The 23,759-nt window shown below is 39.5% G+C and overlaps 2 long non-coding RNA genes across 3 annotated transcripts in view; both read left to right on the forward strand.

Moving 5' to 3' along the window:
* Window positions 1-1,463: 1,463 nt before the first annotated feature.
* The window catches only part of LOC135302504 (uncharacterized), a 42,986-nt gene continuing 20,690 nt past the window's right edge, over window positions 1,464-23,759 (forward strand). The window contains exon 1 of one of the 2 annotated variants that reach the window (XR_010364098.1): window positions 1,464-1,532. This is a non-coding gene — a long non-coding RNA (uncharacterized LOC135302504). The remainder of the gene's footprint in view (window positions 1,533-23,759) is intronic. The other variant, XR_010364097.1, reaches the window with a different exon arrangement.
* LOC135288222 (uncharacterized) lies at window positions 4,290-7,804 on the forward strand. The gene is made up of 3 exons (XR_010351460.1): window positions 4,290-5,717; window positions 6,582-6,964; window positions 7,083-7,804. It is a non-coding gene; the product is annotated as an uncharacterized LOC135288222 (long non-coding RNA).

Genomic DNA, 23,759 nt, shown 5'->3' on the forward strand with positions numbered 1-23,759 from the left:
CCATCTTCATTAGGGGAAAAGCTAATATAAACAAATAAAGGCGTTAGTGGAGATAGCAGAGTGAGGGGATTACTGAAAAATGCCTTGCAGAGTCAGTTGCTGTGCCTTTAGTTTTAAAAATATATAAATGTTATATGAATCTCAAATCCGCTTTTATTTACATAAAATATTTATACACCAAGCAAGACAATTTCACAACTTTAAAATGTATTTTCCTGTTAGATTAATCTTTTCATATGCTAACAACATTACAAGTAAACATTTTCATACTCTCCACTACATGAATGTGGCTAAAAGCTTCCTTGTTATTTTATAGTTACAGCATTTCAAATGTATCTTTTTTTGACGTGGTTAGGCAGCCTGCCAGTTTTACCACTAAATTATAGCAGAGAAAACACTCAGTAGAATTTGATTAGATTTCTTCCTTCTCCCCATGAGTAAGGCGAAGCAAATTTATGTTCAAAATGCAAACTGGGTTCTGAAGAATTGAATATAGATCTGTATTCCTAGTGTTAAAAATGCAGGCAAGTTTTGTAGTAGAAAATAGATATTGTTTATAGTGCTGCTTTATGTTACTGTTTTATTTTGTTCTGCCAATATCTGTAGAATGAGAGAAAAATATTAGGCAATAGCAAATTTAAGATCTGTGTTTCAGATAATTAGAGATGAATCTGTCCTTATTTTTGCTCCTGGAGAACAATTATAGTAATAGAATCATAGAATGGCTCAGGTTGGAAGGAGCCTTAAAGATCATCTAGTTCCAATTTGCCTGCCATGGGCAGGCACACCTTGCACTAGACCAGGTTGCTCAGAGTGCCATCCAACTTGGCCTTGAACACTTCCAGGGATGGGACATCCATGACTTCCCTGGGCAACTTATTCCAGTGCCTCATTCCCTCACAGTAAGGATCTTTTTCCTAATATCTGATCTAAACCTACTCTCTTTCAGTTTGAATAAATTCCCCATTGTTCTGTCACTCCATGCTCTTGTAAAAAGTCCCTCTCCATCTTTCCAATAGGCTCCCTTCAGGTACTGGAAGGCCACAGTTTGTTCACACCAAGGCTTTCTCTTCTCCAGGCTAAACAAACCCAATCCTCTCAGCCTTTCCTCCACAAGATGAGCTCGTGATCATCTTATTGGCCTTCTCTGGACTTGCTCCAATGGGTCAATGTTGTTCCTGTGCTGGGGACCCCAGAGCTGGATGCAGTGTTCCAAGTGGGATCTCACCAGAGCAGAGAGGCAGAACCCCCTCCCTCAACCTGCTGGTCACGCTGCTTTGGATGCAGCCCAGGATACAATTGGTTTTCTGGGCTGGGAGTATTCATGGCTATGTCATGTCTGGCCTTTTATTCACCGGCACTCCCAAGCCCTTTTGGCAGAGCTGCTCTCAATCCATTAATCTCCCACCCTATACTTATAAGGGGGATTGCCCCAACCTGATTCCACTTGATCTTATTAAACTTAATGAGATTCCTGTAGGCCCACTTCTTGTGCTTGCCTGGATCCCTCTGGATGACATCCCATACTTCAGGTGAGATGTACCTATTAAGACTGGATTCATCCCAACAAGTTGCAAGTATTTACCCAAGGGATACAATTTAGGTGGACATTGTAGACTGTACTTCTAAGGAGAAAGGCTGCATTTAACTGGCCTGTGTGTCATGGGGTGTAGGCACACAGATTGTGGTGACTGGGAGTGGGGCTGGGGCCGAGCCCCACTCCTAATGGGTACAGCTGTGAAAAGCAGGTGAGCAGCACTGAAGGCAATGAGCCATGGAGTGCCCAGGGGCACTGAGCAATCACCAAAGGGAAAAGGGGACACGCAGGTGCAATGCAATGAGGGGTGTAAAAGGCTGGCTAAAGAACAAGGGCAGGCACTTGCAGCCTTCTGTAGTGATGTTGGTCTGTACAGGGAGATGCTTGAAGCTTTCTGATTTGTGTGGTGTTACTCTGTAGGGGCTGATGCTTTCTGACATTGTATGGTGTTACTCTGTGTGTTGTGGTTGTCTCAACCGTGACATATGCTGTTGCATATACTGTGACAGTGGGGCATGTTTCCAAGCCATGAGATGGATTTGTCTAAGTCAGAGGTCTAGTTGGAGCAAGCTGTGGTGCCTCCTCACCCGGAAGGTCAGGTTTTCTTCTTGCAGGAGTCAGGGCAGAATGGTAGAAGAGCTCACATGTGCCTGATTCTGACCTGATACACAGTTAAAACATGGGATATGGCAGCCCTTGAAACTGGCAGTTAGGGATCATTTCCAGGTACATGGGCTATTGTCCAAAGATCTTCAGTAGGCTGAACTGCCTTGGTCTCTCTGTCTTCTGCCATGAACTAGAGGCAAACTTGTTTTCTAGACCTTATTTTTCTGTCTTAGCATTCAAGCTGCTAACTTGAATTCCTAGGTTGGGTGATTTGTGAATTACAAATGCCACTGACCAAAACCCTTTCAACAGACATTTCTGAAGGACCATATCCAGTGTTTCCTTATTATATGTTTGATAGAAAACTACATGAACAATTAGCTCATAAGTGTGAATTATCATTATAATGACAGGAAAACAGACTTCTTTATATTATAGTTGCAACTCAGTAGTACTGTTTTCATAATGTACTTATATCCTTTAAGGACAGGAGAGACCATTGTGAACTGCTATTCCATAACATATACCAAGAAATTTTAGTTATTAGTCTCTGCAGAAACCCATTGTGGTGATTAGTTGAGTTCAAGTATATATTTTACAAAAAAATTGTGCAAAAGCTTAAGATGGATATAACTGCTTATTTAATCCCCATTCTAAGAGGCAAGCACAATAGCTGTATAGAAGTCCCTTATATTCTCTAAATCCTTTATAGGAACGGAAGTGTTCAGAATCTGACATTATAAGTCCAGCACATTACACAAATGATCTTTAAAAATGTACAATTGTTGCTGCTTATAATGTGTGTTTTTAGTATTAAAGTGAACTGATATATGTATTCATAGTTCTCTCACCTACTTCCAAGCAAAGGAATTAAATCAGTAACTTTAATGAATATAATTGTTATCTACCATATATAGATATGACATTAAACAAATATTTAATTTTTTTCTTTGTATGAGAATGTTCCTAATAATTAACAAAATTTAATAAATGTAACTATGATATATCTGATTCATTAAATTAGGGAAAAACATTCTCTAAAACATGGGCCGTTGATGTAAAGATGTTTCATCAGGATTAGCTTGGCTCTTAGGTTAAAAGAAACCAATGTAGGAGGAAGAGAGCTTCTATTGTGTGGTTGTTTTTTTTTTTTTTTTTTTTTTTTTAATAAACCCAATGAAAATCTTTTGATTTTCAGTTGAAAAAATATTTAAAGATTTGTTTTAGAATATATTCACCAATACATCAGTTGGCTGTGCAAATGGTAAAAACGGTGAGTCAGTAAGCTAATTATCCTTAGCAGAGAGGTAGTGTATATAGCACAGCATGGATTACTTATTCATACATTGTAAACAGCTTTCATGACAATGGACTGATTCAAAGCCTGTTGATTCAATGCCTGTTGGCATCAGCCAGTGCACGCCTACTTTTATCATCAACTTCCATCAGCTTCCAACTTGAAGCCTGATCCAAAGCCTACTGAAGTTGATGAGAAAGTTGTTACAGCAGAGGTGGTATAAGGACTTAAACAAGCTGTTCAGGATTTTGATATACTACCTCTTTGACCAATCTTTTTCTTGATTATTCTGTTATTTTTGACAGCACCCACGTCTTGGGAGAACTTTTATTGAACAAATGTTGATTTTTAGCTCTAACTCTCTAAATGGATGTCATTCTACTGAATGTTCAAAATGTGTCCTGCCTGTAACTATGAAGAGTATGACATTGTCAGAAGGAGCTCAAAAAGTGTTGTATATGTTTGTAGATAATTGCATTTAAGGAGGGTAGAACATTAATAATTTATGAATTTCATACAAATAAAAGGTGCAATTGATTTAATTTGTATCACCATGGATTACTGGTAAATGTGGTCTAAAAAGATCTCTATTTTGATCTGAAGCTTAATCTTATTCCCTTTAAAAGAGCATAATATTAATCAACAGCTTGTAGCCTTTGGGGCTTGAGGTACTGTCTGTTTCCTCAATGTTTTTAAGCATTTATTGTCAGTGATCTTCTCAGTGTTCATAGGATGAAACTCACAATTTCTTTTACCTGTAAGAGTTTTCTCATTCATTTGTTGATCCATTTAAAAAATACTAGTGCCTTACAAGCCTCACAACATGGACAGTTCAAGTAAACTGGAAAGGGAAAGAATGAAAGGGAAAAGTAAACTTTTTTTTTTATTTCTGTGAGCTTGATACAAAATGATATTGTGAGGGCATGCAGGATTTCCTGCTGAAGACACAGTCAAGATAGATGATCTTCAGATCACTCAGTAATGTATTTGTGTGTCATCCTTCAGAGGGGGGAACTCATTGGGTCTGGATTAAAGGATATTACTTATACATGTCCTGATTCATAGCCCTATTCTCAGAAATTTCAAATCTGGGGTGCAAATAATAGAGACTAAATAGCTTTTGTCCATAGGATGTCGTATCATACAAATTCCACTTCCCTTCTTCAGCTAAATCAATTTCTACTACAGTCTTTCCCTACAATAGAGTTAAAACATAGACTGTGTTGTTACCTTTATCTTAGCTTCAAGCATAAACTCTCTGATCATGCTCTGCTAACATATAGGTTTGAGACTGGGCCAAACCACTCTTTCAATGGGTAGGGAAAAGCAGGGGTAGGGATAGACTGACTCTGAGCTGTGCATTTTCCAAAGAAAAGCAGTGTTCCAGCCCTGTGATGCTGTGCTTCCATTGGCCTTTGGGTGCAGTGTCTTGGTCTGACCTCGGGGCTTTTACTTCTCAGGCTACAATTTGATAACATCTGCCTACTACTTTCTAGCTTTAAAATCAGCAGTAATAAGAGCACTGGCCCCATCGTATCCTCTAGAGCTGCAAAGAGAAGAGCCCCCAGTAGTCTAATAGCAGTGGGATTGCAAACAGATTTGTGTAATTTCACAAAGTATACAAGCTATAAATATTATGTTTATTCTAAAGAAGGAATGTGAAATGCAGTCAGCAGATAAAATGTTTATTTTCTCACTGTTACATGTGTTTCTTGATCCTTTTGTGACCTCAGTGTGGTAATATCTAAATAGTTTGTTCTAAAGCACAAGACATGCTGTGTGAAGAGGCAGGAACAGGAGTACTCACACCACATGAGGATCTTGACTGGTTGATCATCTCTTGCTACTTATGATTAAGCAATAAGGAGAGAGGTACAGGGTATTTCCTGGGGATTAATAACTGATAGGGAGGAGTTAATGGCCTGAGGTGCAGCTGAGGGCCATTAACCCCAGCTGGTCATCAATCCTCATTAAAAACCTCTGCAACGCAGTTCACCAAACACGGTGAAGGGCAAACCAATGTTTTAAGCACCTTTGTGATTCCCCTCTCTGTTGTGTCCTTAAATTAGTTCTGATTTAATTTCAGTTACTTCCTGGTGTAGATGGTGCTTTTCTTACTGCAGCAGAAGTTCTAGTCAGCAGTGGGCTTATCTCACCAGTAGTTGTGTGAAAACTGCAGAGTTCAGACCTTTATGTGCAAGTGGGAGTCCTCACTACCACAGCAGCAGAATACGGGGTGTTTTACAAACTCCAGCATTTAATTACATGAAAAAGAAAGTAAGCTATGAATTTCATAAAAGACTGGTTTGTGAAATCCAAGTTTGTTTTTTTAATAATGATGTACTACAGCATTTTCTGTTACAACAATGGGATTTTTTAAGGGAAGGGTCCATGGTTCTTCCACTTTTGAAACTGTTAAACTTCATTTTACTGTGTTTCAAAAGATGTTGCTTTTTGTTTGGTAGTATTTGATACATAAATCACTTTCTAATTCTGCAAAAAAGCCAAGTGTTGCAAAAATATTTCAAGTTAGATGATAAGCATTGGAATATGTGTCTTTTATAATGTATTTGGGATTTCCTTAGGTTTTGAAATGGGCAAAATTTAGTGTTATGTTGGATATTTCTAGAAAGTCAATCTTCTTGTAAGGGAGGCCAATCATTAGCATGGAATTTAGAATTTAGTGATTTTGTAGTTATGATATTGCTCTTGGTTATTCCAAATAAAGATTGTGGTAATAAAATACGAAGCTATGACAAAAGTCCTGAGAGTATTTTTGGAAAGTGATAAAATCCCAAAACCTCTTTTCCATGCCCTAGCCCTGACTTCTTGTGGCAGCAATACAGTCCCTGAGTAATATTGGAGAGCTCAGTTGGCCTCACTCAGGGGTAGATGATTGTCTGTGTTCATTGTAGATGTCTGTCTGAAAATCACCAAAAAGGTCTCTGCAGCCCTTACAACTCTGTAGGGATACTATCAAATGTGATAAACTTTTGGGGACAGGAGGCAGATAATAGAATAAAAGGGTATAATCTGTCAGCAACACTGTGAAATCAATGAAGATGTTTTTTTTCTTTGATTGTAGTGAGATCAGAATTAGTGTTTGGCCTCCATTTAGAGGAGTATGACTTTGCCCTACAGCTGCTGATGAACTCTGCTCCCTGTGCATGGGCTTGCAAAATCAGAAACCATGTTCTTCTGGGTCTACACAAATAGCTGAGAGCTAAGTGACCTGAATGTTTGAAAGGAGGAGAGCACACAGCACCCCAGTTGAAGAAGTCCTGCTTGTGTTATACCCTTTCCTGATGCTGTAGAAAACAAAACAGTCCCCTTTGCAGAGAGTGGAAAACTGGTGAAGAACACTGCTGGGTTCCACCACCTTGGAAAGCTCATCTCAGCCTGACACAGGGGGTGGGATCTGTGCTCTTTCCATGTATTCCTAGGAACTTGGATATGCAAACAGTGGGAGCTGTACAGGACAGACTTGGACCAAAGCAGCAGTTCTTTGAGTGTAGTTATGGAAGGTATGTCTCAGTACAGCCTTGTCTTTTATTCCAAAGACTCAAGGCAACTATGTATGGTGACTGCAGTAAGCCTGTTTCCCCTTCCTGGTTTAGAAAGACATGCCTTCATGTGTTGCAGGACTTCACTGCCACTATTCATCTGAGTGAAGATAAACATTCACAGGCTTCTTTTCAGAATCATCCTCATGAAATAGATACAGACTGATAGAGATTCCTGTTCCATGGAAAGGCTGAAAACCTTACTTGGATCCTTACATTCTGCATAATAGCAGCTGAAGAGAGTTTTCTACATTAACTCTCTGCATCTGGGACTTGAGGAGGATTCTCAACCAGTCCAAGAGTATTTTGAAAGGAATTTCAGGAAAAAAAAAAGATGTTTTGCAAAAAGTTTAAAGGGAAGCTCTGTTCTGGCACAGTCAAAAGTAGTTCAGTGTTTTGCACAGTTTTGCTTATGGGAGGCTTCTGAATGCTGTTTTACTGTATGGGATAACTTGGACTTCCTTACTAATTTTGAGGCTTCATATCAGATACCTCTGCCAGAATGCCTGTCCCTTCTAATATGCTGTGTTCTTATGGCTGTAAGTGATAAGTGGCTTGTGTTTTCAATTCCAGGTATCAAGAATAGAATCTCATTTTTAGGGTCTGAGAGTACTGAAACCAGCAAACTTGCTTTAAGTGTACATTTTGAGACTAACTTGCTCTGTAGCTGTTTTAGTCCAAACTGGTTTGCTGTGTAAGGCAAAATATCTGCATTTCTGTGATTTCTGTACACCACATAAAATCTGCTGCTTTTCATGTTTCAAATGCTGGTAAAAGCTCTCCTGCTTGTTTCTGTGTTAAAGGGACAAAGAATAAAACTTAAAAAATGCAGGCTCTAAGGTGTGTGTTGGTGGTCCATTCCTCTACGCGTGTTTCATACGCATGAAGAACATCCTTGCTCGGTCTCTAGATGCTGTAGAGAAGGCACTATCTGTTGAAGGGAGCCAAGTGTGGCACTTTATTGCACTGGGAGTCATGATTGCTCAGCTGTGAGATTGCTTCCTGGAAATCTGTAGTGGAGAATCAAGCACAGTGCGGCAGAAGCCACATATGAATGTGGTAAGTGAATGGCTGCATTTGTGCATTGGGAATAGCTGAGGAACTTAGGGAACAGTAGTGTCCTTTTGAGCATGGCTGGCCAGTTGAGGACATACCAGTTAAATTGCTCTGAGAGCCCAGCTGACAGATGTCAGTGTGGGTAAGGATAAATAATACGAGTCAGAGGTGGAAGGTTTCAAGGAGGAAGCAAACAAAGAGACATCAGAGTAGTCCAAACATAGTGGTCTACAAAGAATTGAATCCCTTTTTTCTAAGTCCTTTGGTATCCTTGTCCAAGTCAGAAAGTCATGTGAGAGACTACCTCATGCCTTTTCTTCACTTATCATTTATTAGTTAATGTTCTAGGAAGCTGAGCTTCCCTGGTTTGATGTGACAAGTCTATAGCCTTTGGCCTTTTTTTGTATTCTTCAGAAAGGCCTTCACCTCAGCTGATGTCTCAGCAATTTATTTATGGTTCTACAGTGACATGGGTTTTTTTCCCCTTTTGCTGAATGCCACTGACTGTGCTGTAAAATCTTTTTAAGGCCAAAATTATTTTGTGTTGCCATTCACATTTTACAATGGCTACTCACCAACTCATATTTTTTCTCTTTCCTGCTAAATCTCTGGCTTGAAAGAGAAGGTGTTTTTCTTGGTTCATGGCTTAACACCTTCTGTGTTTTCTTGATCAACTGGTCTTGCATGTTTATTCTAAGTATGAAGTTCTATGTTTTTGCATTCATCCTGTTTCAGACTGATCATGGACTTGCTGCAAAGCTTTTAAAAGAACCAGAAATGTTTATTCTTTCTACGCCTCAGCCACCACGTATGAAATGGATGTGCTGAGTCTTGTGTATCTCCTCCTGTATAGTGTAGGTTTTTCTGCCTTTGTTTTCATTCTGTGTACAGCTTGTTCTTCAGATTCTCAGTATAAAAAGTTGGCATCATTATGGACTTCTACTGTGTGATTATGGAGTGGTTTGGTTTTATTTGTCAACTGCAACTTTTAAGACAGGAGAAGTTAAAGACTTTTGGTAAGACAGTGGTACACTTGTGCTACTTTGGCACTGCTAGGCAGGAACTCTGGCTTCAGTAGCAATACTCTAGTTTTATGGTTATTGTAACAAGAAACCCAATCAATGTCTTTTTCTAGCTAAGTGTTTCAACATCATGTTTCAGTGGCCTAGACAATATAATTATTTGCAATAGTAGAAATCAGTTCTCTTTGAGTATATGTGGTTCTGCTATACTTTACATAGTTGTAAAACTATTTTTATATCCCATCAAGTCAAAATATTCTTCAGAGGCTAGAATGATTCCCTGTGCTTCCAGCTTTCACAATAACATGTTGTATTGAGAATCTTAGTAAGGATATGATTAATGGTTGAAACACACTGGATTTCTTATAATTCCCAAGTAACTGTTGAATGTTGTTCCTGTTGTTTCTTGGTTCACAGCTGTGTGAAATAACAGTGTATACCTGAAAGCTTTGGATGGAACTTAGTTGAACAGAGCATTTTAGGATCAGCTCAATTCTTGGGTATTTGTTTAAAAACTTTTTCCAGTTAACAAAAGTTTTCCAACTCTCTCCTAATCAGCCTAGTGGATCAATGTGCAGAAAATGACACACTGAGTCAAGATGCTGCTGAGTGTGGACAAATATTTGGAGATAAACAGAAGAAACTGGATGTGTTCAGAAGAATGTCACCTTCTTAAGCCTGGAATGTTTTCTTTGCAACTTTTTTAGAGCAGTGGGATTTCCGTTCAGCAGGATCTGAGATAGGATTGACAGGAACTCTTGTGGTGTTAAGGTCAGAATTGTCCACTTCTTAGCTCTGCCTTTGAGCCAAGTATCTTGAAAGCCTTGCATCATCAGTCTTGTGGCACTCTGCTTGTCAGGATTCCAGATCCTGTCGCTGTGCAGCAAACCTGCTAAGCAGGCTCTCTTGGGAATGGGAAATTTTGCAGAGATATAGGATTGGATAGCTCAGCTAGAATTTCCATGCTTTGTGCTCCCATGCCAGGAATCAGATGAGATTGGGTTTCATGTGGGTTTGGCCTTGTGTCTATAGAACAAACCGTGGAGCAAAGGCAGGATTTAAGGAATGGCAAACCTGGAAAGAATTCCCAAGGACACTGATTCTGGGACAGTATGCCTAATGGGGCTGATTGAAAGCTGTAGAAACAGAGAGCTTCTGTACCTGATCAAGAAAAGTGCGGATATCACTTAATACAGTAGCAGATATTTAAGGAGGAGAAGGAAGATTAGCAAGGCTTAATTTCACTGAGATTCTGGAGTGCAGGAAGTCTTCCCTGGGCAATATGACTGAGTCTCTTTATGTTTCCAGTCTGTATAGAGGCTAATACTTCAATTTCTTAGTCTTGCTTGTCCTGGAGCTTGGCATTTCCTGTCAATGAGAAGCTCTGCTTTTCTGTTACTTTAGGTGCAACCCAATGTCTAAGTATGTTGCACAAAAACCAATTCCCATCCCCAAGTTTCTGTAGGGATGCTGACTTTGCAGAAATTCTTTCTTGTTGCTTTTGTGGCACTTAAGGTATAATTTTACGATTTCTTTGACATGTGAATAGAGAATGCATCTGATATATATGGTAGAAAATTTCAGTAGATACCTATGGGATAAGATTACTGTGATGCATTTTAAATTATTACAGCTGTTGGAGGTGGGGGAATTTCCTGCTGAGAGAAATAGAAAACTCCTTGGTATGATTCAATAATAGGTGCAGGAAAAGATGTATTTTATTTTTTTAAATCAAACTTGCAGAAGAGAGCCAGGATTACTGCATGTATTGCAGCATGTAGTTTCAAAAAGGAAAAAAGAATAGACTCATTCCTTTGCTGTTTCTGGGGGCTAAGGGACTAAATGACCTTCAGCTTTATGCAAATGGAAAGATTGCAGTTTGTAAATGACGATAGCCATTTAAAAACAAAAGTAATCCCATTTTTCTGTTTTCTGGCGAATGCCTTGTAGTATGCAAATGGTCTGACAGTACTGTGTACCTTAAAAACATTCTTAAGCACCAAAGTATTTCATATAAATTTGAATACTTTATTCTTGTGCACCCCAGCATAAATCAGGAGTCTCTGTACAAAGACAGGGGAGTTACTGTCACATACAACTAGCGTGAACTCATAATAAGCTCCAAAATATTGTAGATATTAGAACGCACTAATATATATTGTTGATTATAATTCCAGTCACTGGTTATAAACCTCATGAAATGAATTGCCTCATTTATAATGCATACCATGGGACAACATCTAATTTGGTGACAAGCATGGAGTCTAGCAAAGATTCAATAGAAATATCTGCTTAAATGACCATGTTCTCACCTAATTACATATATTTTCTAAAGCTTTGTTACTTAATATACCTGTTGTTATTATTAAATTGAATTTCACACCTTTAAAAATTCTTGTGAATAAATGTCCTTTTCTCTGTGAGATGCAAGGTTAGTGTTTATTTTAAATTGTGACTTTTTGTGAGAAAGATAAGAAAATCAACATATGCTGTTATCACTCCTCACTTTTGAATAACAAGGTGAGGGCTATCCTTGAAAAGTAATTGATATTCCTGTACAGGTTAAAACTGATATACAAACAGATAAAGAGAATCTTTCTAGTCTGTGCTTTAGCTGAAAATGCCATACCAATGGCTGTCTTACATGGCCTTCAGTTTCAGACCAGACCTTTGACCTTTTGGACCATTCTGCTAGTTCACTCTGACCATTTCAGATGCCTTGGGCCTGTGTAACTTTAGCTGCATAAGTAGACCACAAAACTACTGAAGTGATGCTGTCTAAGTTAATGTTGTGCAGTGAGTTGACCTTGGCTTGACATCAGGTACCTGCCAAGCTGCTCCATCACTCCCCTTTGCAGCAGAACAGAGGGGAGAAAATAGGATGAACCCACCCAGGGTCAAGGTAAAGGCAATTCAATAAAGAAAAAGTGGAGATTATGCATATGCAATGAAAGGTAAAAAAAACCTTGACCCAAACCAAAATTTTATTCTCTGCTTCCCATCAGCAAGTGATGTCCTGTCACTTGCCAGGAAGCAGTTGCTCTGGAGGGAAAGGGCTATAAGTAACGAATAGTCCCCTGCCATTTCCTCTCCCTTTTAATTTAGCTTTTATATCTGAGCTCATATGGGTGGAATATCCCTTTGGTCCCAGGACAGCTGACCTGGCTGTGTCCCCTCCCAAGGTATCTCCCACCTCCAGTCTATTGGTAAATTTTGGGGAGCTAGTGCTGATGCTGTGCCAGCCCTGATCAGCAGAGCCAAACACAGGAGTGTTAGCAGCACTTTTCCAGCTACCAATGCAAAGCACAGCTCTGGAGGGCTGCTGTGGAGAGAATTAACTCTGTCTGAGCCAGACCCACTGCACACTACCTGCTAAATGATCCTATGAACAGGCACAGGGAAAAGGGCTCAATTGCATGTAATTATTTAGCCCCTAAAATGTCGCCTATACCTTAGATAACAGCTAGCTAAAATTCCACTGCTTATCTAGATGAGCATGTAACAAGTCCGCAGTTCAATGAAGGAACTTGCAATGAAATCTGGTTTCCACTGGTCATTATGGCTAATTAGAAACCATAAGGAATGCTTCAATATCACTGGGAGATAATGCAGTGGTTATTATTGTGTGAGGTAAAGGCTGTAAAAGTATAATTGTATGAAGTTTCATTCCTGATTTCTGGGAACTAGTTCTGGTTTGTAATACAACCAGATCTGGTGTAAACTTCCAATGCCTGTGGTCTGATATAAAATGCTCTATTTTTAATCATTTGTTTCTATGTAGTTTTGGTCATGGTTAATGGTGGTAGTGTGAGGTATCACTGCTGTTCTGGCAAAAGCTTCAATACTAAATGCAGCCATGGTGGACTGAGCTGTGGGGTTGAATCCCTGTTTCTATCTGCTTTGTTCCAGTCTGTTTTACCCATGGAAATTCATTACAAACAAAATAATTATACTGGTGTTACTTTGAAGGGGGCTGTTGAGACGTAACAAACCAATTGTGTGTGACTTGGTGCAGGAGGGAGGGGAATGCTTTTCCTAAATGCATGTACAAAGCTGGGAACATGAAGGGAGAATGCTGAAACTTGTTCAGGTGGGGGAATCTTATATTGCTATTCTTGCAGGGTCACTCATTGGGTAAAAATTGTGCAGATGTTTTGTCTTTTTAATTGAGCAAATACTTTTGTCCTTTGAGCATTTTATACACTTATAGGAAATTGTTGGTTTGGGTTCTTTTTAAACAACAATTGTATTAAGACAAATAGCTCTTTCATTTAATCATTTGTTTATCTTCTGTACTATTCTGGAATGCTCTCCCAAAGCCCTGAAATTCTGCACCTGCAGCAGGCTTATTCTGTAGTTACAGAACAGGTGCTGTGCCCTGAAAATATGGCCTTCAGGGGAGGTGTCAGACACAGCTTAATTTATCTGTTTCTGCACAAAGAGAAAGGGGAGGGTGATAGTTGCTGGAGAATCTCTCATGTGTGGGATGGAGGCACTTATCTGCCACACTGACCTGAAGCTTTTGTGGCACCTGCTACCAGGTGCTCAGACTTGGGATGGTGTGGGAAGTCTGCTGAGGCTTGTTTATCTCTTTGACTGTCCCCTCCTGCTGCATATCCACCTGAGCACCAGTGGTACTGACAGGGTGTGCTGAGTGTACCAAGATTAGCCACAAGGTTTGGGACAAAGATGGAGTGTTCATGAATAGTCACAGGGTTCTGGAACAAGAACCCTGTTGTTTTTTTTTTTCTGAGTGGGGTGTGTGAATTAGTGGCATAGGTAAGGCTGAGGTACCTGTGTCTCTTGTGCCTCTGTCCTCTCTAGTGAGGTTTCACAGGCTTCTGTTCCTAATGAAAGAGTTCAAGAAGGACATTGAACCCCATCAAGGACAAGGACCATGTCAGGGAATACCTGGGAGAACTTCAACCACCTGAGTCAGTGGGACAAAAGAGGCTGCATTCAAGACTGCTGAGAAAGCTGGCTCCTGTCTGTGCAAGTGTGTAGTCTTTGAATAGTCATAGATATTGGGAAAGAGCCTCAACTCGTGGACAAAGCCAAATGTTGTACCTATCTCCAGGAAAGGTTAAAAGTGCAGTACAGTGAACTGCAGGCTCCTCAGCCTATCTTCATCCTGTGGGAAAACCATGGAAGGAGTTCTCTTCAAGCAAATCTCTGCATGGATGTAGGAAGTGAGTGAGAAGCAATGTCATGGACTGTCTTGGAGGAGAATCACCTTCCCTGTGGGAACAGTCAGGAAAAGGAATAGATTGCTTGGAGGCCCTCCATCACTGGAGGCTTTCAAGGCTCAACTGAATAAAACCTTGCGTAAGCTGGTTTGATTCTAGCTGACCGTTTATGAGGGATTAGTTGGCTAACAGGCTTCTGGAGGCCCTTCTCACCTGGATCAGTCTGAGTGAAGGATTCTCTAATGGACCAGGTAGCAGATTAATCCTGTTGTGCTGTTTGTATGTTATGGCAGAGTGCATCAGCAAAGCAGAGACATTTCCTTAATTACATGAACATACAAGCCTGCTGGTCTGCATCCATATTGCTGTTTAAGTAGGGGAGTAACTCAAGTGTTAGGAAAAGAGAACAGCAGTTGATGAGGAGCAGATGAATACCTCTTACTACGGAGTCTTTTGATCTAATACTTTTCTCTGTCTGATTTTTTTTCCCTAGTGCTTTAATTTTGTTATTTAAAGGCCTTGATCCATTATGTTAGAGATATAGTTGCAAACAGAAAGACAGCAGATAAATCTGTATGGGATTTTTAAATGGAGAGAATGGCATTAGTGAACATATGATGTCCATTTGTGAGAGCTGGGAAGGAGGAAGACAAATCACAGATTTTTAACTTAGAAATTAATGCAGTCATACAAAACTTCTGTTATGTAGAGTCTGAGGATCTATCTGCAGTTGAATTTTTATACTGTGATTGGCATTACACAGATGGGAAAGGAGGATAATATGGTGAGAGAAGTGTCAGGGCATGAAAGCACAGGAAAGTGTGCTGCTAGTGGTTTTTTCTGGTTTTGTGTTTTTCACAAATGCTGCTATTCATGGGTCATCTGAATGGAGGATTTACTTGACATTGCAGAAAATATTTTCTGCATTCAGCGTAGGAACATTCTCTGTAAGTCTATTCTAGCTGGTGGCAGTTTTGGACACAATGCAATGTTGATAATTTGATTGTTTACCTAGTATGAATCTTGCATGAGAAACATGGAGACTACAAAGCAGCTTTGAGTTTGCACTTGTCAGTGAGGATTCTGAAAAGGCTATTCATATTGGCCTAGTAATGTGAAAAAAATTAAAATTAATCCTTTTAAATTAGGATTTATGAATAATCTGGATTTCTGTGCAATGGATCTATTCACCAAGATATTTGAGGAGAGAGCCTTTTTTTCCTTCATCTTTTTTCTTTTCCCCCTAGAAAGGGGTATGTACTGCAGTCAGGCTCTGCATGTGGGAACTTAAATACATGATGGAGCGGGAAACAATGTGAATTTGGAATGAGTTGCATTCCTCTGCTGGCCTCAATACTGTCAGAACAGTCTGTTTTCAGAGAACTTGCTCTTGCCCAGAAGCTTCCAACTCCAGAAGCTCTTTCAGGTAGTAAAGAGCAGTTAATTTCCTCCCACTACTAGAGAGGTCCAAACATTCTGACTATTTCATTGATCTCTTTTCTGAGCAACAGCACAAATAGAGCAAGCTTACATGGCTGGGTTATGGGATGGAAAGAAGGGGCTTGTGCACTGTAGGATTTGATGGCTGCAGCTCTGAGGGAACTTGCCTGTCGTCTCTCCAAATTCACACACCTTTTGTGGAGTGGTGTCAGTGGGATAGCTGGAATAGATCCTAATGTAGCCTAAAGAAGAAGCTTTCTGAAAGCAAGCATGTATTTACAGGCAGAGGGAACTTTCTGGAACAGCAAATTAGTTCCACCTAGTTTCAAGGAAGGAGTAAAGAGTTCATGCAAGTCCTTATTTTGACTCTATCACAGCACCAGTGTTGAGTTTGTTGATAACTCCAGTTTTTGAGGATCTTCAGGGTCTGTATCCCAAAGGCACCACCTGAGTTCTGCCTTTCAGAGAGGTAGAGCAGAGGCTACAGAAGAAGTGACTAGTTTGTGGTAAAAAAGGAAAACAAGCTCAAATTCCTATTTACTATCTTAGCTCTCATATTTCTCTGAGGAGAAAAAAAAGTCAACAGTCTCATGCTATTTTCTTAATACCCTGGCAGAAAAGTTCTTTTGTAACCGTATAGATGTTTTTCTGATGTGCAATTAAACTCAGTGACTTTGTGTGTTTCGATGTGTAGGTAGATTCTCCCTTCAGGCCTGAGCTGCACTGAAACATTTTCCTTATTGGAATGTGAACATGATATTAGTTGAGACAGTAGTAGCATAGTTGGTGGCATGGTCAGGGCTGCATCATCAGCACTTGAAGTACCTTGTGATAATGGTCACAAAGCCATAAGGGTGGCCTGATTAGCAAAAACCAATAGAGTATGTCCTTAAATTGTTTTTAAGTTATTAGTATCAAAAGCTTTTTTTGCTGCATGTAATTTCTTTTTTTTCATAGGTATTAACTCAGCAGTGGGGGTGTAATTGTTGAATTCTGCATCTGAATAAATAACACTTAGCTTTCTGCTTATGGTGCTTGGAAGAATGTTCTTTTTAACCCTGGGAATCCTTTGTTTCTCACTCCCCAGGTCTGCATCTACTGGTTTTGGGAAAGGGAGGGGGAAGGAAGAGGGATAAAAAAGGCAAGGTAATTATCTCCACTAATAGTCTGCCTGCTTGTACTTGATTGAAATGCAGGCTGGCTCTCCTGTATCACTGATTTTATTCCCAAAGAGAAGTTCCAGTTGTCTACAAAGCCAACACCTTTGGACAGGCACCATCTGGCCAGCTGCTTATTAACTCCCATGGTCCTGCTGCTTCTACTGGTAAAGAGACCAGTCTCAGAGAAAGCAAACTAGAAGGATGCTGCCAGGGGCCCCAAGATCTCTCTTCCCTAAAGAAAAATGAATTCCATGCAGCCTCCCTAGTGGGTACCATGTAAAAATAATTAAAAGGGTACTGAGGAAATACAGCTAATTAAAAAGACTAAACACTGAGTCCTCTTATCCTTGAGGCTGGCCAGGCTTTTCCTGTGGGGAGGCCAGAAGTCAATTGTGTCTTTATGCTGGCATTTCAGTTGCCTGTTCTGAACCTGTGTGAATGCTCCTTTAAATCCAGGTACAAATCAGGGCACCATGGTTCGCTATGCACCCGGATACCCACGGGGTTTGCTGCCTGGCTGTGCTGACCTGGCACTCCCTGGTGACTTTACTGTCCTTCTATGGCACCAGAGGTGGATTCCTTTGAGCAGAATTTTTAACAGTTCAATTTTTTTTTTTTCTGCACTGATCCTGTGAGGGCAGACTTACAGGATGTCAGGGTGTGCGGATTTGAAACCTGCTGTCCCACGACTGCCATGTGTTTGAATGGAAGCATAAAAACAAGCATACCAGAGTCTTTAAGAAAGATTATATGCTACAAGGAAATCTAAAATTGCTGCTGGCTGGAAGGAGAATGTTCATTGGTGAGGTATTTACTCAGAGCACTTTACACAGGGAGCTTTAACCTCTGTTGAAAATTCTTTTATATGAAAAAAGGAAGATTTGGGTCTGTTGCTGTATGCTACACCTGTCACTATACGGATCTGATTACATTCTTAAATTGAATAAGGGTCATTGGGTTTAGGGAGGCATTAGAGGGTACTTCTAAATTTATAAATGATCAGATAGTGCCTCTGAAAATTTTCTTTCCCCAAAATCTTCCTAAAATCTCCTAAAGCAGGGAAAAAGAAATCTTTGCTATTTTTACAGAAATGTCTTTCCAATTATTATAAAAGGTAGTGTAACAAGCTGTAACATGATAACTGCCTTACTCTGACTTAAAAAAAAAAAAGATATTTTTTCCATTATCTGTCGCTAGGTAGTTTCATTGCTAGGCACTATGGTCCAAAAATATTTCTTTGTTTGAAGTTCTCTGACATAAATTCAAAATGAATCCTCAGATCTTTTCAAAACTGTAAGTCTGATGGAAAAACATATGTTCTTTGATTTCTACTCCAATGTTCAATTATTTTGAAGATTGGGGAAAAGAGTAAAATTAACCAGAAATGTCTGTCAGCTTGTGAGAGTCAGGCCATATCTCAGTGTATGGCCACACTTAAATCTTCCTATTGTTCTGTCATAATGTTGGAACGATGCAGGACTTGTTTTCACCTGCTTGCACTTGGAAACTTGTTCTGAACAAAACCAAGAGAAAAATGTAACAGACTCGGGTACCTGCTTTTTTTTCCTGCTTTCATTCCCTTTTCTTTTTCCAGAGGGATTTCTATTTTTTGCCAAGCAAAACACACAGCAGAATTTCTGGCACTGTTTCTGCTGCTGGGGAATGAATGGTACAACTCATAATCACTAACATTGTGCACAGATGCTCAGAGAGATGATAGAAATGGAAAACTGACCATAAAGCAGCTGCATTTTGCTGTGATTCCCCTAATGCAGGGTAATCAGAAGTTTTCTATTCTCAGTAATTAAACCAGGGAATATTACACAAAGAGAGCAATGGCTGAAATGAGTATCAGTAAGTTATCTACAAAAAGGTGTGGGCATGTAAAATATTTTAGTCTGCAGGTTTGATTATTCTTTTTGTCTCATATGTGTGGAACGACTTTTATCATCTGCAAAAAAAAGGAAAAAAGTTACCAAATAAAGGTTCATAGAATTGGCTTAATCTTTAGCCTATGCCTTTTGCAGCTTCATTTTACCATGTTTTACAATTGTGCTTGAGAACAAGTGCTGACCAGAAATGTGCAATTGAGGTAAACTTTCATTTGAAGTCACTAGGAGTTTAGTCTGTGTGGGATCACATGGGATCAAACAGCACACTGGGATAATCTCAGTTCATGTTTGGTGTTAAGCAGTTCCAATGCATAATGCCTACCAGGAACTTTCTTAGCAAATCTGCACAGATGAGCAAACCACAATTAGTCACCACAGCCAGAAGATCTAGTACTGAGCTCATCTTCCCATGCAAGTAAACAGAAAGTATGCTTACTCTGCTTTGTTTATTCTTTTAAGGACCTGTGCCAATACATTATCACACCATGCCCAGAGTATTGCTGGAGTATCATTGTGTGTTACAGGGACCAAGGAGAATTACCATGTGAAGCATAGGATAAAAAGGTTTTATTTAAAGGATTATTTAATGAGGGAAAGATAAGAATATCAACTCGAGCAAGAGCATTATATGCACCATTAAAAAAAAAAAAAAATTGGGGTGGTAATTAGGGCCTGGAAATCTTACTGTAAAAGAAGTTGAAGCTTACTAAAAGCATATGTGTATGTCCATACACAAGCTTTGTGTATGTGTAGATACAAATCTTCTTGTCTCTGTGAGTGAGGCTAGCAGTGTTCACCTATCTAGTGACTCCTATTTTTGAGGAGTCTAAATCTGAATAATGAGCACTAGTAAACACAGGTAACTGTGTCTTTATTTGCTTTTAAATAGCTGAGCTTTTGTTTTGCCACAATACCTTTCAGATGCATTCTTTTTTCACCTTCAAATCTGGAATAGCAGCACCTCAGAAGGATATTACAAGCAAGAATAGGTGCAGGATTTTTACTTCTCCTTTCCTTTGAGAACATATTTCAAGGCAGCCTTGACAGAGTAGTTGCTATCTATAATAATGTATGTCAGAAAATCTACTGCATGCTACCACAGAAACATTAAAGTGAGTGACTAACTAGAAATAGGCATCCTAAGGCTTATTAGATGTAATTCTATGGAAAGTCTTTTGTTGATTTGAAAGACTGAGGGTGCTGACTCTCCTACTCTTTAAATTCTTGCCTGATGCTTTCCAATATTAAGGGCTTGAAAAAATCTGAGTATTCAAACATACAGGTGACATTTCAAGGTCTCTGCATTCATTCCTCCATTCAGAGTAGACATCAGAATATCCAGTGGTGGATAACCTTGAAAATTTGACTAGGTCAGAGTTTCTCTAGCATGTAAAGCTTGAAATATCCTTGTTAATTAATTTAATTGCTGTATTACTAATAGTCTTTGAGATCTCAGTGTTTGGCTGTGTCCATTCCTCAAGCCCACGTTTTCTCAGATGAACCCACGCGACCTTCTGCTTTTCTCCTGTCTGACTGGTCAGTCATGGACATCATGTGGCCAGCTCTTGAAGGCCAGTCCCCAGTGTTCCAAAGAGCCTTGTGACTCTGTGTTAGTTCTGTTCAATGGTTAAACTGCAAGATAAGATCCAAGCTCTTGAGACCTAAAATGCAACTTTTGTCTGGTTTCTTAGACAAACATTCTGTTAACTCCAATCAGGCCAAAGAGAAATGCTCTTAAGTCTGGCCAGTTTTTGTAATCTCAATTTTAGTGTTGGGGCCAGATTTCCAATGGCTGATCCAATAGATAAATGAAATACACATGAGATGTCTTAGGCCAACAGGTGTTGCAGCTGCTTTTATAACGTGAAGCTATAGAAAACAAAATGCCTCAATCACATATGGACCAATTGTTCTGGCATAAAACTGTCTTCAGTCTTTGGATAGACTGCTTTGGGAGACATCACAAAGCATTACAGAATGTCTTTGAATGACAATTATTTAGAGAAGTTACTGCCCTCATAATGTAATTTTCCAGTGTCAGTATATAATTAGGCAGAATGAATAAAGAAGAGTTTCCATTGTGAAATACAGAGAAGCTGCTGTGCCCCTCCCAGTCCAATGCTGCTGAATAAATCAAATTTAACTTCCAGTTGGGCAACTTCTGGTTTTCTGAGCTTTGAAGCCTGTACTGAGCTGGCTGTTCAAATGGTGCATCTGACTTCTGCCTTTGATGTTCAAGGACCCCTTGGAAACAAGATCTAAATGTTTAAAAAACTGTGGTTTTGTTCCTTGTTCTGTATTTTTGTTTAATTTGAGAACTGTACTTTTGGAACATGTCACCTGCATACTGCTGAAAGACAAAATTTTTAGCAATAGCAACATTGCAACCTGCTGAAAGTCCTATTTTCGCCCTCAGATGCATCTGAAACCCCATCTCATCCTCTTTGGGGATGTTAGAATCTTTGGTGCATCAATTCCTCCTACAGGGTGGAGATTCCTGCATTTAAGAGGCTGGACTCTCAAGCAACAGTCAAATGCTGTTGTAAAGCACTAATTCCACACTGTGAAATCTGCCTTCCTCTGTAGGTGAAAATGAAAGCTTCAGTTTGGCAGGTGCCTTCCAGGTGTTATTGAGCTATGCCAATTTTGAATTGTGACCTGTGGTTTATATTTCATTGGTTTCCTTCTGAGAGGGCAAGTTTATGCAATGATCATGGTTTTATTTAAATGCTCTTAAGAGCATTCCTTTTATTTGCTGCCTGTGTTTGGGACAGTTTGTGTAAGCAATTACTCAGCAGATACAGGCATTTGCTAATTGCAGGTCATAGCAGCAGTTTCAGTATTAAGGCTTCAGGATGGGAAGGAGATATTTGGAGATAATGTATCTTTTGCTAGATGGATCAGAATGTCAAATTCCTTGCTTGATTACTCTTTGTGATAGGAAATAAAAATCCTGATCTTCACATGCAATGAGCTCATTGGAGGAAAATCTATCAGTTCAGGCCACAAGTTACTGAATGTGGTGTGGAAAAGGAACGTGCCAGAAGAGTACACCTTAAACAGGAGGTCTCTTTGTAGCTGGATGGCTGGAGGATGATGGAGAGAGCTGTGCTGGCAGCTGTATGTTCTTCATGGCTCTGAAGACTGGTGAGAGGCTGTTTATTACCCAACAGCAATCCTTGGTGTTCATGCTTTTCTTCAGCTAGAAAGCCAAATAACCGAGCAACCAGAGAACTCTGATGCTTTACAAGACTCAGTGAATGAGGTTTTGTAACCTCTGTGTCAGAAATTGCAGTGATGATTGTGGTCTAGACAAACAGTCCTGAGCTATCTTACAGAGAAGCAACAGTCCACCTACAGCTAGAACACCACGTGGTCTGGGAGCTCTTGGGATGGCTCTGTAGTGCCTGTGCATGGGGTTTTGTTGTGATGGGGGTGATGTCAGCTCCTCAGCTACCCAGTTTTAATCTTACTCAGACACCTTGTGTTGGGCATTTGGTGATTCCGTGATGCTTTTTCAGAGTTTGGGAATGCTCATCAGGATGGCCCCTTTCTGGTCAGAGAAGAGAGATCATGCTTTCCAGGTACCTGTGCAGGTTGTTCCCCCCAGCCCAGCTGAAATAGTTTTCTGGTGAGATGAATCACTGTCTGGAGATGCTTCCTCTCTCTGTTGAGGCAGCCTAGATGTCTAGTTTAGATTAGATGCTGACTTTTGGACAGCTAAAGATACTGAGATGAATGAAATTCTCTGGACCATTTCCTCTTTGTGCTTGGAGAATATACCCACATGCCACAGGGACTATTGTTCCTGAAAGACTGTGATAAATCAGAAATAAGGGACTGATCTTTCTCTTTTGGATAAAACTCAGAATGGAGATGAAAAAAAATCCTGTATATATAACCCTTTATTTCAGAGCAGACTTCCATTTTTAGTTTGCCAATCTTTGCCTTTGTGTTGGTAAGGGCTCATATGCTTGCAGCTGCATAGTTGCAGAGATACTGCAAATAGATTGCATAGTGGCAAGCCTGATTGAATTATCTTTTGAGGTGAAGTTTCTGTATTTTGCCTTTAGTAATTAAAGATTTTTTTCCCTAAATGTTCAAGAAAAAGCGAGGTATTAATATTTAGAAGAAGCCTTATAACTAGCAGGAATATATCTCATAAACCCTGTTTGCTGGGATGCCTTTGGAAAGAACAAGCACTTGCTATAGTTTCAAACATAATTTTGAGATCTGCTTGATCTTTTGTAAATAGTAACATTTAGCTTATGATTAATCAGAAATTATAAAAAAAAATTTAAAGGACTGCATTGATTTTTCTCAGGTGTAGGGAGGATGGAGGGAGCATAAGTAGAGCCGAATTTAACTCACCTCAGTGGTTTGAAAACAAATAATCTATTTAGGATATTGGAGCTTAGAAATAAAATGTTTAATAATCAAACATCAACAAATATGAGAAGCCCTATGAATGCAGGCAACAAAGTTGTTCTTGCCAAAATCAGCTTTTGAAGCTCCTTTTTCTGTGTGTATATAATAGTGTGTGACCACAGCAGGACTTAAGTAGGTTTTGATGTGTTTGTTTTGTGTATCTTCAGTCTATTATCCTGGTCCAAAGCAAGGGGTTGTATTCAATGTTTTGGAGTAATTAATGACTGTAGTGTCAGGGAGGTGTGGCAAGTGACTTAGACCCTTAGACCCAATTGTGTAATACACAGACTTACACATTAAATCACACATATATATCCTCATATATAAAATATTTACATCCCACCAGCCTCAGGTGACAGTGTAACATTTTGTTTCATATTTCACTCTTCATTCTATAACCACTCTTGAATTAGTCTATGTACTGCAACTGCTCTAGCAAAATTGCATTCCTCTAGGCCTTGATCCTTCATTTTAAAAGAACCTCACAGAAATCATGACACCCAAACTAGAAATAGGGTGGTACTTGGTGGTATTACCACTTGAGAAATCAGGATCTGGAAAAGAAAATAAAG

The sequence above is a fragment of the Passer domesticus genome, chromosome 1 (assembly GCF_036417665.1).
Source record: "Passer domesticus isolate bPasDom1 chromosome 1, bPasDom1.hap1, whole genome shotgun sequence".
Lineage (NCBI taxonomy): Eukaryota > Metazoa > Chordata > Aves > Passeriformes > Passeridae > Passer > Passer domesticus.